The 15701-nt window shown below is 41.4% G+C and overlaps 1 protein-coding gene across 7 annotated transcripts in view; it reads left to right on the plus strand.

Annotated features, from left to right (window-relative positions):
• Positions 1-15701, plus strand: part of GNG2 (G protein subunit gamma 2) — a 117100-nt gene that overhangs the window by 76389 nt on the left and 25010 nt on the right. The gene's annotated exons all lie outside the window — the stretch shown is intronic.

A 15701-nucleotide genomic window follows, 5' to 3' on the forward strand; every position in this document is an offset into this window, starting at 1 on the left:
GTTTCTGTAAAGTAAGTGGAAGAGAAGCCATTTGGAGGGGCTACAGGAAAATAATGGAGGAAGGGAAGTGGATACAGCGAGGCTAGACAAGTCTTCCAAGGCTTGTAAGGGAAAACAGAAAAATGGGATTCTTGCTGGGAGGGCATGCAAGGTCAAGGGACAGGTTTTGTTGTTTTGTTTTTCTGAAGATGGGAGATGTTTGGGCATGTTTATATGCTGATGGGGTTGTTCCAGTAAAGAGGAAGGAAAATTGACGATGCAGGAGAAAATGAAAGAAAAAGGATAAGGCTCAAGTCCTTTAGTAGGTAAGATGGGAGCCAGTGTTGAAGTGACGGGGTTCCTCACCAAGATATTAAAAAAAAAAAAAGAAGAAAAAAGAAAAGAAAACCACCACCAACAACAGCAAAAACCAGGGTATGAGCAGTTCATCATCACAAGAGAAGAGAGGGCAGTATTTATGAGCGTAGAGGTGCATGTGCCCATGAGTGGGTGACGTTGGTCATGGGAAAACATGGGCGTGCTCTTCTAGGTACTGCTGGGTGCTGTTTTTCAGTGCAATGAGAAGCAAGGTCATCAGCTGAGGTTGAGGATGGGGATTGAGGAGGATTAGAGGCTTGAGGAGAGAGGAAAAGGTGTGGAAAACATCACTGGAAGTTGACTGAGGAAATGTGGAAGAAAAACTGGACAGCACTAAGGACTTACTTGAAGTTAATATCTATGGATTTGTGGTTGTGTTTTACTCAGCACTCTTAAGCTGCTCAAGGACAGATTGAGAGTTGGATTCAATCAGGGTTGGGGATTTTTATCAGCTGGTATGATTGAGGGAGAAAGAGGCAGTGTTGTTGTGAGTTTGAAGGGAGTGAACCACATAATAGACCATGGAATCTAAGCCTGGTAAGGTGGCACATGAGGACACGAAGGTTTTGAGGGACAGTGAAAAGGAGGCACGCTCAGCAGGTGGGTGTCCTGAATTTTTATAATCAAGGTCCAGCGGGAGTGATCTGGAAAGATGGAAAATAGAAAGCTTGAAATCTTCCTTTCAACCAGCTGGGGTCCTTTTGGTCTTAGGGCTTTTCTGCATATTTGTCCACTCTCCTTGGACATTTAATTTTGGAATTTGGGCTGACACTTAACTATGTTGAAAAAGTCCTAGAGCTGTGGGATACAATGATACACTGACAGGAATGAAACCATATTAGTATCTCTAAAACGACTAACAAGAAGCAATCATTCACCTTAACACTCTCATTTTACAGAAGGGGAAACCAAGGTCCAGAGGGGTTAGAATGACTCATCTGTGATCACTCGACAAAGTTGATACTCAAATCCAGACCTCCAGCCTTGGAATTCAGCACTCTATTACCCCATGCTGATTCCCACATTTTCTTTGTGAACATAGGTTCAGTACCTTGGGGTACCATGGATGTCAGCTCAGAAAACATCCTCACAGCTCTCCTGCTTCCATGCCCCTCTGTCTTCACTTCATGCTCCCATCCAAAGACACCACACATGTTCCAAAGAGATGGCCTCCAGAAAATTCCTTGGAGAGCTACATAAGTTTCTCCTTCCACACAACATTAAACCTATTTTATTAAAGTATAGAGATCAGCTTAGCAAATACTATTTACTCACTAATCAGGGCACCTGGTAGTCAAATTTGCTGGGTATTTACATTCTCACAAAAATAGTACAAAAAAAAACAATAATAAGGTGAGAAAATTAAGCCCAGTGCCTCTAGCCTTAATAGATCAGACAGTCTCACTGTTGGGTGGTGATCATCATGGCATGGTGAGGGGTCAGCAGAGAGAGTAGGATCGTATGTTTTCATTTCACCAACTCCCTGCCCCCCAACCCATCCTCCTGATAGGATTTCTCTGGGGGTGGGGTGGGACTTAGTGAGAAATCTGAAGAAATTTGAACCTTAATAATTCTTCTGATATTAGACATCCAGAACAGGTTTAAGTCCTTGGTTCTGACACTAGGTTATAGCTATGTTTCGAAGGCAATTCACTTCACCGCTCTGGTCCTTAATTTTGTTGTTGTCGTTGTTGTTTTTCATCTGTGAAGTAAGGTCTTGTTTCAGTGAGTTTCAAATGCCTCATATTTAGCCTCTCTTTTAGGGTTGGTGGTATACATTTGCAGAGGAGTCATTTTGGAGCCAATTTTTTAACTTGCTCATTCCTATAAAAATCCTCACCCTTCACCCTGGGGAGGCCTTCCTGCCATGAGCCCCCAGGGGCTGCCAAAACAGAACTAAACTTGTTAAATAAAACACAGTGCCAACCACAAGCTCCAGACATTCAGAGGTATTTTCGAAACCTGTGTCACAAGTGATTAAAGTATATTAAATCAGTGATTATAAAAAAAGATTTGTTTTGGATAGATGGTCCTACAAGATAACTTCTGGCTCCTGCCAAGCTCTGAAATTTCATACTTCCGTAAACTCCATGTTAAGGAAGGTCAGTCAAGTTCACAGGCTTTGCTTTCTTGGAACTGCTCTTGGTACCTTGGGACTGATCTCAAAGGTGTGCTTTCTGGGAGGCCAGTCTAGGAAAGGAAGAAAGTGAGCAAAGTGGCTAAGTAGCTCCTGAAAATAGTATGGGCAGTTTTGAGGTGGTTTCAGGATTACACATACACAGTTGTCAAACGCTTTCATCGGCATGCTGAAAATGGTTGAATTTTAACGTATATGAATTATATCCTGATAAAACTGACTTTAAAAAAAGTATCTGTAAGATGGTCTCCTGGTCAACATGTCGGACAAATCCCTTCGCCTTTCCGAGATGGCAAGTAAACAGCTGTGCTGTGGAGAAGGGTCCCCTTCTTCCCCTTCTTGATTCTCTTCCTCTCCAATCCAGGGGACTTGCAGGGGAATCAGTGTGGGCAAGAGTTGTCTGTGTCCTTACTTAGTGATAAAGTAAAAGAAAGGGTTACCTGTCACTTCACCTTAAATTTCTTATGTTTTTCCTCTACTCGGTCCTTATAATCAGAGATATCATCAGGGCGATTTATTTTATGCACTTAGAGCAGTAGTTGTAAAAACAATATTGTTTAGAAGAATAAAAAATGGCTCTGCATTACATGTCAGAGATGTGTAATAGCCTTAAAAGAGGGTATAAAATGTGACAGTTGAGTAATAGGGAAACATTAAAATCATTTCATTCTCTTACAGATATGGGGGGAGGGATGGATAAATCTTACAGTGTGCATAATGGGAAAACGTCTCAGAAAGTCAGCATTGATGCAAGGCCCAGAAAATGATTATGTATGTTAGTTAATATTATCTTCCCAACATGATACTATACACCCAAAAAGTAAGCATTCCAAATTGGGGAAAGGCACTTGAAAAATGACTGGCAGGGTTCATTTGGCTCTCCAGATGGTAGATTATAGGGGAGTTTTGCTTTCTGAATCTCTGTGTTTTCCAGTTTTCTGATAATGGCTCTGTATTTCTTTTACATATTTAAATATTTTTAAAGTAAAAAAAAATTTCAGTATTTATTTTTTAATATTTTAAAGATATTTTTAAAAGTCGGTTTGAGACCGACTTTTGTGCTCCTTGCTGTCCCTGACACTAAACTAAAAAAGAAGCCAAAGCCTTCTGTGCGGCATTTCCAGGGCTGTGGCCTCACACTGGGTTTCTGCCTGAGCCAGTGGTCACCGCTTGGTGGAGGTGGGGGGAAGGTGAGGCCAAGGCTACAAAGGAGCTTTCAGCATCAGACTGATGTTTACACTTTCAAACAGTGTGTTTGTGTAACTTTGCAACTGGGAAAAGTTATTGATGATTTATATGTTGCCAAAAACAACCCACAGGGCATGTGGTTACCTGAGGATCTGTCCCATTTCTCAGGAAATGAAGTGAGGGAAGAAGGTACAAGTCACAAGCGTATCTTTTGCCCTAATTATGTGGGGATACTTAAAGATCAGATGAGATCAAGAGCCTGGGAGGTGCCCTTTTAGGGAATATGCTCCATAAGCCAATTTGCTACCAAACAAAAGCCACCGTTAGCAACCTGTATTGGGGAGCAATGTTTGATGGGGCTGTAGTGAGGGGCATGGATGATTCTGTGTTCCAGGTACTCATCCTCACAAGTAGCAGACATTTACCGAAGCATCTAATACCCATAAGGCTGGGTGCTGAGGGTGCTACATGGAGGACTTTCATTCATTTAACAAATATTTACTGTGAGCACAACAAACTATTTGCTCTTAGCTTATATTTAGAGGAGGAGAAAGATGGATGATATAAAAATTAGTAACTTCAGATGATTATAATGCATTGGAAAAAAATAAACAGGGTGCTGTGCTGGAAGAATGATGGGCTAGACAGGGCACTTTATTAGATAGTGTAATCAGGAGACCTGACATTTGAACGTAGGCTCAAAGGAGAAAGCAGCAGTCGTGGGCACTACCAGCCAGAGCAATGCAGCTTGGCAGACAGGGGAAATAGGAAGTGCAAGGGCCCTGGGGTGAAACCTGGCTTGGCCTGTTCAACCAGTGAAGACAGACAAACAGGGCAACTTCGGAGATAGAAGGATAGGGTATAATAAATATTTATGGGAGGAAGCCTGGACAAAATACTAATAATTAATAATAACAGTCAACATGCAATTTTTTTAAAAAGGCCAGAGAAATAGCTTGGTTTCTACTAGCACAGGCTCCTGGGTGGGTATGAGTTTGAGGGACTGAGGAGGTCACTGTGGTAGGTAGCTGCTGAGGAAGGGTTCTCCGAGGAAGAGAGGCTAGGGCCTGGCTGTAAGATACAGGTGCACGTGAGGGAAAGAGCCGTATAGCGAAATCATGCCTGCCTCGGGCATGGGCTGTGTTGGGAGAACAGAGAACAGGCTTTTTTGGTTGAAAGTTAGGGCTAGTGATGTGGGGTGGCAGCAGGGACTGTAGATTTTGATGGAAAAGCTGCTGTGTGTGCACAGATGCTCTGCTGGTCTTTACACACAGGAAATAGACCCGAGGAGGAAGCAGAAGACAGTTAGCCTTAGGTGCTTGGCTTGCAAGTTTATTCTCTGCCCACAGGAAACCCTTACAAATGCTGTAGGTGGACGTGAGCCTTTCCCTCCAGAAGATACTAGTGAAAGATAGCAGCGCCTTCTTAGAATTATTGAGGGAGCCCACAGGGTTCTCACGTCTACTTCGTGGCTGGTTTCCGTAGAAACTTCCTATGTTTAACACGTGCACATGCTTCTGAGTCACACACTGTAAGCACTTAATAAATCCTTGTTTACTAATTTTAAATCACAATTGATTTTCAAATAATCGCCATCTCTTTAAGAAGTCATCAATGCAAATTAGAAATTTCAAAATGGGATGTGAAGATTTACCCACCTCCCCCCGCCCAAAAAAAGGTCCCAGTTAATAGAGGGCACAGTTGGTCATAATCCTAGATTTTTCCCTCTGCCTTTCTTAGTCCCTGATTCCTTTTCCATGTTCCTTGTTGTGAGGATTGGTGATTATGTATGTAATGTTTCTAGGTTACAGAGCTTAGTAGTTGCTCAGTAAATGGTGGCGGTCATTTCCTGTTCGTGCCAGTTCTTTCTATAGCACTCTGTACTTTATAATGTGTTGTCACAAACATCAGGCACACTTGTGCAGTCCTACAATCCAGCTGAGCTCCTGAGGCCCAGAAAGATGAAGTGATTTTCTCACTAAAAAAAAACAAAACAGCTAGGAATGTCAGAATGAACCAGAATTCAGGTCTACCGTCTCCTCGTACCTGTTTTTCTACTCTTGTACCACCTGTCAATTACATCACAGGAAATATCCCTGGACAACACGGTGATAACAAACTTCAGTGGAGGGGGTACGGTTCTTACTCGGGGGGCTGCATTGAAGAGCTCGGCCAAAGGACTTCGGATGTTACCATTTTGTGAGCCTAAGGGTCCATTTGAGCAGAGGCAAGAAAGCTCAGGCAGGCTAGTCTCCCTGAACTCCAGGGGTTGCCTAAGGCTTGAGATCCACTGAGGATTTAGAATTGAAGCAATGTTTTTTTTAGAGAAATTAATTAACCAATAAATACTTTCCTACAAGGAGGCAGAAGGCCACGGCCCGCCAGCTCCCCCTTGCCTGCTGTAGTGGGGCAGGAAGTTAACAGAGCCATTTCTATGGAAACAAGCTCATTATTTCTCTTTTGTTGGAACCTCACTGGTTCATGGTCAAGGCTTCCATTTTTTTTTTTTTTTTAAAGAAAATCCAACTTATTCCATACAAAATATGGGTCTTTTTGCCTTCGAGCAATCAAAGCGCATCTAACATCTCAGAATGCCAGCTCCCATTTGTGGACACAGCCCCTTGCATTATCCAGGGCTCAGATAAAAACTCAAGCTCATGTGTCATTTTTAAGTTGCGGCATGGTCTATTCGTTCCTGTTTCATTTTACAAAATCTGTGAAACCCATGATTTTGAGCCAGCATTTTTTAAGGGCTATGTTTTGTCAAGGTGGTTAAAAGCAGCTAACCAGTGATGCTCTTTCCAAGCAGAAGGCTGCATCTCACAGAGATGTTGTTTCAGAAACAGCAGTTTACTGGAAAGCAGAGAGCTGTCATTTCAAATAATGGTTTCTGGCACCCAAGTAAGTCAGGGAAGCTGTGTTGTGTCTTACTCGCCACCTACGCAGCATAGACGGCTCCCATGCTGATTTGAGGGAAATCAGACACAATCGTGTCTTTCTCCCATTTGGTAAGTGGCAACGTCCCAGCAAAACCACATGGAAATAGTCCAGAGTAGAGTTTAAGTTGATATGTTGGTCCCTTGGTTCGTGTTCTTCCCCATTGGCCCCGTAGCATTTTTGTTTGGTACAACTTCTGCACCAGATCTCATTCCCATTAGCTCTCTCTGTAGCTACAAAGACCGTAGAAATTGCTGTTATGTTTGTGAAACGGCCAAACATACACCACAGTCCCCAGATGAGGCTCAGTCTGCTGCATGTGAAAATGTGAATTGAGAAGGGCTGGAAGAACAGCTTTCCCTGGTGGGGGGCTTGCTTTAGAAACACCCGTCTCTCTAATGTTCTGACTTAATCCAAGCCCTGGTTTCCTCTAGGTAGGGATGCACTGCTTACGTCCCTGGCGTTGTAAGGATGAAACAGGAATTGGCCCAGAGCCTGGCACATGGCAAGCCCTTGGTTTAGAAGCTAATACTCATTTTTAGTATGAGTTCCTGGTCCTCTGAGAAAGAACAGAGTTTTGGGGCCTGTAAAATCAAATTCCCAGAAATGAGAAGCCCTGAAAGATGGGGAGGGGAGAGAGGAGGAGGGGGAAGGTGCTTGGAAGACTCCGGTTTTGTTTTATTTACAAATCCATCCTTAGCCAGCATTGTGCCATCTAGCTCTCTGCATTCTGGGTGCTCATGAACCCCCTGCATCTCCACAGGGGAGGTTATCTTCCTGTGCCTCTTCTCCTTTCCCCTGACTCCCCTCCCCTTCCTGGCTCTCATTCCCCTCCCCTCCCCTATTCAAATACCAACCAGCGCCCCCTGGAGTCCAATATCATTTCATCCCTTCCATCCCCAAATGCTTCCACGCCAAAGTCTGTGTGGACATCTGTTATCCTACCCCTTCCCTGACACCCCCCTCCCCATTCTCATCTCTTTTTTATTTGCCACCTGCAGCCTCCACATGGCTGCTCAAAAATGAGCAAAGGCAAGTGAGGAAACCAGGACATTGTGACACCCAAAAGATATCTTTGTGACGGCTCCGATTGTTGAAACACATGATTAGGAAAGAGTGAGCATGTGAGGTGGATTCCAGCCCTGACACTCTAGGGCTTGAAAGTGTTGAGGGAGAAGCAACAAGCTTCACAAATAAATCCTCTATTGATTTAAAATATCCCTAGGGGTGGGAGAACCAAAAAGAAATTAGTGTTTGCTGATTAGTAGATATGGAAATGTGCTATTTTGGTATGTTCAGGTCAAAGTGGTCAACTGGTAATAGGAAAAGATATCTCACAAAAAAAAAAAAGTACTGTGAAACCGGGCAGGCTCTTTTTACGATTATCATTCAGCTCACATTGCAGCCACAACTCAGAAATTCACTTGTGTTCTGACTGTGAAAGCCCTTCCCCGGACTCTTTGTATATATACTCTCATCAATTTGATGATGGTGTTCTTACTTGCTACAGAATAAATTAGAGTAGGGATCCAAAAAACAAAAACAACAACAAAAAATGAGTTTGGCAAAATGACCAAGCTAAACTTGTGCTGAGTTATGAACAGTTAAGAGAGACATTTACCCAGGTGACTAATTGTAGAGGCGCTGAAGAACTGTAAATTGAGATTGTTAGAAATTAGTCCTCTAACTCAAAAGCAGCGAACAGCCGCTCACGAACGATCTGGCTAACTGACAAATGAGAATAATAAAGATATCATCAGGTGACTGGGAGACTGTAAACTTCTGATTTGTTTTCTAGACCTAGAATTGTTTGTTTTATTGCCAGTGTCATCCTAACCTGTAAATATATAAAACAAGTAAATCAAGCCCCCTTAGCACCAACTGCACATATCAAAACACAGTTCTGAGAAACACACAGTTGTAATTAAAATGAAAGGCCAGAACGAAGACTGGATGCCATGCTTAAAAAACACCATTAGAACCTGAAAAGAATGGCATCCTCCACAATTAACCTATACTCTCTAACGCAAAGGTCTCATTATCAAAACATTTATTTATCTTTGTGCCACAGAAATAAGGAGTTGTGTGTTTACTCCCAAGCCTAAATGACAAGAAAATGTATGGTTTCTTAACAGAAAAGTTCCTCCTGAAAGAAATGAAAATGCTGGATGTATTTTTAGAAAAAGAAAACTCATCTAATGGTTATTATTCTATAACAAGCCTATCTCTCATGTTCAGGGGTAGGGGGAGGGATGCTCCTCTCATCAGTGAAAAGAATAAAATGCCTTCTGTATGATTCTCAGGCTTGGAATTCAGGTGGGATAATTAGGACATTCTCCCAGAGTCCTACCAATCTCTCTCACACAAGCTCTATAATTGTTCTAGGAGCTTTGGTTGTTTGTATTCTTTTTGCTCACTGGCAGATATGACCCAGCATAATCTCATTCCACCAGCACATTGCAAGAGATTGTGCTCTCTTTTAAATAAGCAGGGACTAAATATCCATAAAGCATAATAATGCTAATGATAATTATGAGCACTTAACACTTATTCGTCCCTGGGAAGGTAATAGGGATCCTAAGACATAATATAAAAGCCAATTTACTTGAACCTTTCCTTGTGGAGTACTTTCTTTGAGCAGATTTTTCATGCATGGGTCTATGGCTATTTTTTTCAGTGTCCCTTCTCATTGAGGGGCTGGGAGCAGTCCAATTCATTGTTGCCTGGCACTCCACAGGGCATTAGAGTTTCTGCCTCCGCTCTTTAAATGCCATTAGCATCCCTAATTACTGTCATAACCCACAGTTATGTGGCCACCCCCACACATTTCCAAATGCTTCCTAAGGGGTAGCACTTCCTCTGGTTGTGAACCATTGCCAGTGGGTCTAGTGTGGGGCTTCAAGAATAGGTTGAATCCCATTTGGAATTTCCAGAGGGTAGATTGTTCGAATTTTGAAAAGAGATCTTGGCTGTGGAATTCTGAAAGAATCTGCAGCATTATAGTTCTCCGATTCAAATTCAGAGTTGTGTAACCACCCATTTCAGTACTTGGGAGGGGCTCCCAATTGCTGGGCCGAAGATGGCTTGCTTGACTGAAGAGTGTCACGCCAGCACTACCAACCTTTGATCATCACCCCGGCTGATTCCCAGAGATGTTTTGAGGTTCCAGAAGTGAGCTCAGGAACCCAGAGTCTCCCTAGGAGAACCAGATGCTGACTCTATTTCCCTCTGCCTCACTGATTTCTAGAAGAGGTAGAGTCCACAGCTGGGTGCATCTTTGAGGTGGGCCTCTGATGGTTCCAGGGCCAGGCTGGGCCCCTGCAAAGGTAAACTATGGTGTATCACAAGGCAGTCCAAAGACTAGCTGATAGGGTAAGGGGGGAGCAGTGTATAGAAATTAATCACCCTCTCTTTTTAACTAAAACTTTTTTGTTGTTTGTTTTTTAAAAGGGGTGTGTGTGTGTGTGTGTGTGTGTGTGTGTGTGTTAAAGCTTTGTCTACGTGATCTTTTCAGCAGAATTTTACTTTTAGCTATTTCAGTGGTTGGTATATTCAAACCATTTCCTTCCCTCTTAAAATAATGTCTGCCCAATTTCAGTCAGATGTAAAATGAAATAGGAACATTAGCAAAGGATATCTGATATGCATCTATGCTTCTGCCTAAGCACCTAAAAGGACTCTGTCAACACCTTCTCTTGGCCTGATATGCTCACAAGGTGCAGCACTCTTTTCTCAACAACATTTCTCATTGCATGCAATCGCTGTCAGCTCAGGTAGGGACAAAAGACAAAAGTTTTTGTTTCCCCCATTTGGAATCTGTGATGTAGCACTTATATACACTAACAATGAACAATCTGGAAAGGATATTAAGGGAACAATTCCATTTGACAATAGTGTCAAAAGCAATAAAATATGTAGGGACTTAGAATAGAATTAACTTAGGACTAGAGAGCCCAGAAATAAATGCTTACATATACGGTTAAATGATTTTCAACAAGGGTGACAAGACCATTCAACTTGGAAAAGACAATCTTTCAACAAATGGTACTAGGAAAACTAGATATACACATGCAAAAGAATGAAGTTGAACCTTATCCAACACGATATAAAAAAATTACTCAAAGTACATCAAAGACGTAAATGTAAGAGCTAAAACTATAAAACTCTCAGAAGGAAACATAGGGCAGAAACTTCACAACATTGGATTTGGCAATGATTTCCTGGATATGACACCAGAGGCACAGGCAACAAAAGAAAATTGGACTTTATGAAAATTAAAAACCCTTGTGCATCAAAGCACACTATTAACAGAGTGAAAAGGCAATCTATGGAATGAGTGAAAATGTTTCCAAATCCCATATATCTGAGGAGAGATTAATATCCAGAGTATATAGAGAGCTAAAACTCAACAACAAAAAACCTGATTCAAAAATAAGCAAAGGTGGGAGGAGGGGCGCCTGACTGGCCCAGTTGGTGGAGCGTGCTACTCTTGATCTCGGGGTTGTGGGTTTGAGCCCCACACTGGGTGTGGAGATCACTTAAAAATAATAAAATATATTTTTTAAATGGGCAAAGGATTTGAATAGATATTTCTCCAAAGGAGATAAGCAAATGGTCAATAAGTAAATGAAAAATGTTCAACATCACTAATCATTAGGGAATGTAAATCAAAACCACAATGAGATATCACCTCACATCCATTAAGATGACTACTACCAAAAAACCAACCAAACAAACAAACAAAAAAACAAAAATGGAAAATAGTGTTGGGAAGATGAGAAATTGGATCCCTTGTGCACTTTTGGTGGGAATGTAAAATGGCGTAGCTGCTACAAAAATCAGAATGGCTATTCCTCAAGAAGTTAAAAATAGATTTACCATATGACCCAGAAATTCCACTTCTACGTATATATCCAAAAAAATTGGAAGTAGGGTCTTGAAGAGATATTTGTACATCCATGTTCATAGGAGTGTAATTCACAGTAGCTAAAATGTGGAGGCAGTGGAAGTGTCTATCAACAGATGAATGAATAAGCAAAATGTGGTATATACATGTAGTGGAATATTATTCGGCCTTAAAGAGGAAGGAGATTCTGACACACGCTACAGCGTAGATGAAACTTGAGGGCATTATGCTCAGTGAAATAAGCCAATCATAAAAAGATAAATACTGTATGATTCCAATTCGACGAGATACCTAGAGTAGCCAAAATCATAGAAACAGAAAGTAGAAGGTGGTTTCTAGGGCTGAGGGGAGGAAAGAATGGGACTTACATTTATTGGGTACAGAGTTTAAATTTTATAAGATGAAAAGGGTTCTGAGTGTATGTGTGTGTGTGTGCATGTATGTGATGCATTGTCCAAATACCTCAAGCTTATAAGACAGGCTAACTTTTCTTATTTACCATAGCCACTTTTTAGGAAAACACATATTTCTTTGGAACACTGGTCTAGGAATCTATGGCGCTTTCAGTCTTCAGGAGGAGGATTTTACGGGAAAGCAGCTAGATGTGAAAAAGAAGAAAATGCACAAAGTGATTCTAAAAGTTTGGGGCGCCTGGGTAGCACAGTGGGTTAGGTGTTCCACTCTTGGTTTCAGCTCAGGTCATGACCTCAGGGTCTGGGACTGAGCCCCGAGTCAGGCTCTGTACTCAGCATGGAGTCTGCTTGAGATTCTCCTCTCCTTCTGCCCCTCCTGCTCATGCTTGCCTGCTCGCTCTCTCTCTCACCCTCTTTCTTTCTCTCTTTCTCAAATAAATAAATCTTTTAATAAATAAATAAGTGTGACACTGGACTCTTTTTAAATTTAAATTCAATTAACATATAATGTATTATTAGTTTCAGAGGTAGAGGTCAGCGATTCATCAGTCTTATATAATACCCAGTGCTCATTACATCATGTGCCCTTCTTAATGTCCACCACCCAGTTACCCTATCCCCCCACCCCCTCCCTTCCAGCAACCATCAGTTTGTTTCCTATGATTAAGAGTCTCTTATGGCTTGTCTCCCTCTCTGGTTTCATCTTGTTTTATTTTTTGCTCTCTTCCCCTATTTTTCCTCTCCCCCTATGCTCTGTTTTATTTCTTAAATTCCACATATGAGTGAGATAATATAATAATTGTCTTTCTCTAATTAACTTATTTCGCTTAGCATAATACCCTCTAGTTCTATCCACGTCATTGCAAATGGCAATATTTCATTTTTTTGATGGCTGAGTAGTCTTCCATTGTATATATATACCACATCTTCTTTATCCATTCATCTGTCAATGGAAATCTGGGCTCTTTCCATAGTTTGGCTAATGTGGACATTGCTGCTATAAACATTGGGGTGCACATGCCCCTTCGGATCACCACATTTGTATCTTTGGGGTAAATCCCTAGTAGGTGACATTAGATTCTTTTGCGTCATATAGTAAAACTAGAACATTGAGGATGTATCTTCCTAAAACTAAAACCAAAGCCTGTGTTTACTTTTTCTACTAAGTCCATTTAGGCTTCAAATGTTTTCTCTCCCCAACATTTCTAGACTTGCATCCTGCCCCTTCCCTCTTCTTTTACTATCTCAGCCCCCATCTCCCCACTTCTCTTTTCTGCCTGTGCAGAGGTCTTCTTCCATGGTAGGTAGAATGAAGTACCCCAAAGATGTCCATGTCTCCATTCCTGGAACGTGTGACTATGTTATGTTACGTGGCAAAGGGCAATTAAGGTTGCAGATGGAATTAAGGTTGCTAGTCAGCTGACCTAAAGATAGGGAGATTGTCCTGGGTTATCTGAGGGGGCCCAGTAGAGTTGCAAGGTTCTTAAAAGTGGAAGAAGGGAGCAGAGCAAAGTCAGAGGGGGATGTAACTACAGAAGAGGTCAGAGTGATATGATGTAAGAATAACTCAACTCACCTTTGCTGGCTTTGAAAATGAGGAGTAGGGCCAAGAGCCAAGGAATGCCAGTAGCTCCTAGAAGCTAGGGAGAGGCAAGGAAACAGATTTTCCCTTACAGACTCCAGAAGGAATGCAGTCCTGCTGACACCTTGATTTTAGCCCAGTGAGACCTATTTCAGACTTTTGACCTCCAGAACTATAAGATAATAAATTCCTATTATTTAAGCTCCTACATTTGTAGTAATATATCATAGCAGTAGAAAACTCATACACTTTCTATCTTAATCTCCTTGGGACAGCCATAGCTTTCCCAGGGAACATGAACAGGCGTTAGAACATAGACTTTCCTAGATACTCAAATGAAAATAATGGGTCATTTACTCAGTTAATGGCAGATCTATTATCCAATGGCAGAAATACTCTTAACAATGGTGATGTAAACAAAGTAGGTACTTACTTCTCTTCACATAGATGATAGCCAGTTCACTACTGGCATGGTGGCTCTACAGTGTCAGTACGCACCCAGATCCTTCCTGCTCACCCTAGAGTGTAAACCTAAAAGTTCAAGGTGGAGCACTGTGGTCAACAAGACTGTCTTCCAGGCCAGTATCTGGAGGAAAGGGAGGCAAAGAGCATACCTCCCGCCTTTCAAGGGCACTTCCGCTTATATCTCATTGGCCAAAACTTGGTCATATAACTATACTGACCTGCAAGGGAGGCTGAAGAATGTATATTTCAGTAAAGTATGCCCAGCTAAACTTCAGGTTCTTGTGGTCTCCGTTAAAAAGAAAAAAAAATTGTTATTACTAATGAAAAAGAGGAGATGCGGTATTTGGAGGCAAGCTATGGTTTCTGACACAGGTTACTGTGTGATCTGGTTTGGATATTCAAGGGCAGATGAATAGCTGGCCAGACTCCCAAAGCTCCGTCAGGCCTAATGAGGATTTGGTAATTCTGTGATAATCTGTTTTCTAGTGTGATAAATTCCAGTTTGGAAGAAATGTTAGTGTCACAGAACAGAGTCCAGGGTCTTATAGATCACGACTACTTCCAACTTTGGATGAATGAAAGAGTTAGGCTACCCTTCTGGGTAAGTCAAGATTCCATCTTGGTCCTGTGACGTTTTGCAGGGGTGTTAGATTTTTGTTCAATTTGGGGACATGTAATTTTCCTGTGGGGCTGAGATGATTGGGTCCCTAATTATGCTGATGAAATCATAGTTGTTAAAGCCTCTTCTTGTTTTTTTGTTTTTACATAAAGATCCCTCCGCTGATCTTCAAGCATATGAAAGTAGAGCTCAGAGATCTTTGTGGCTTCAAAATCCCTTCAGTCTTCCTTTCCATTTTATTGTCTCTGATGCCTTTGAAAATAAGTTGGGGGAACAGTTAATTATCTTCCAATTATACTGTAAATGCTATGCTGTTGGGGTGGCTGATTTTGCAGTATTCTTTATAAAATAACACTCACTATGAAGGGACCTCTTTGTTTACAGAGAGTTATACATAATTTCTTTTTTTGCCTTGAAGAACAAGATACCAAGATATAAGAACCAAAGAAGACAATTTACATATTTATGCTCTTTTGGTAATTAAAAATTGTTTTTTGATTTTACTGAATAAGTAACAGTCTTGTATTGAACTTACTATGGGTTATATTTCCTTCCTCAGGTTTTCTATGTCTTCTTTCCTTTTTGAGATGGTAGCCTGATTTTACTTTATCCCTGCATAAAATATTCCCCAAAGCTAACAGAAGTCATGGTTTTTAATATGTCTTCAGACATATTAAAATATGTCTTCAGACATATTAAAATCTTGTTCAGAACAAGATTCGACTGTTGACTGAAGCAAGGCTTTAATGCCTCTCATTTCTTGGGTCATGCACTCTAGCTAAATTGCTGCTCTCAGACATTGCTTCACTGTAGGGTGTCAGTGACCTCAAAGGGCACATTTACACAGACAGTCCTGAAATAGCATATGGCACCTTGACATGGAGCGAGACCCAATCAGAATGTGGAGGAAATGGGCACCAAAAATAAAATAGGGTACTTTCCGAAATGAACAACAAAAATAAATTGAGATAGTGGGTCAAGAAAGAATTAGAAGAGAAATGAAATTGGGATAGGACTTGAAGAGGGTAGGGGAAATGATGGGGAGGAGATCTGGCAAAGCCAGAGGCAAAGAAACCATCTCATAATTTACATAAGTA

This window comes from Halichoerus grypus, chromosome 8, assembly GCF_964656455.1.
Source record: "Halichoerus grypus chromosome 8, mHalGry1.hap1.1, whole genome shotgun sequence".
Taxonomy (NCBI): domain Eukaryota; kingdom Metazoa; phylum Chordata; class Mammalia; order Carnivora; family Phocidae; genus Halichoerus; species Halichoerus grypus.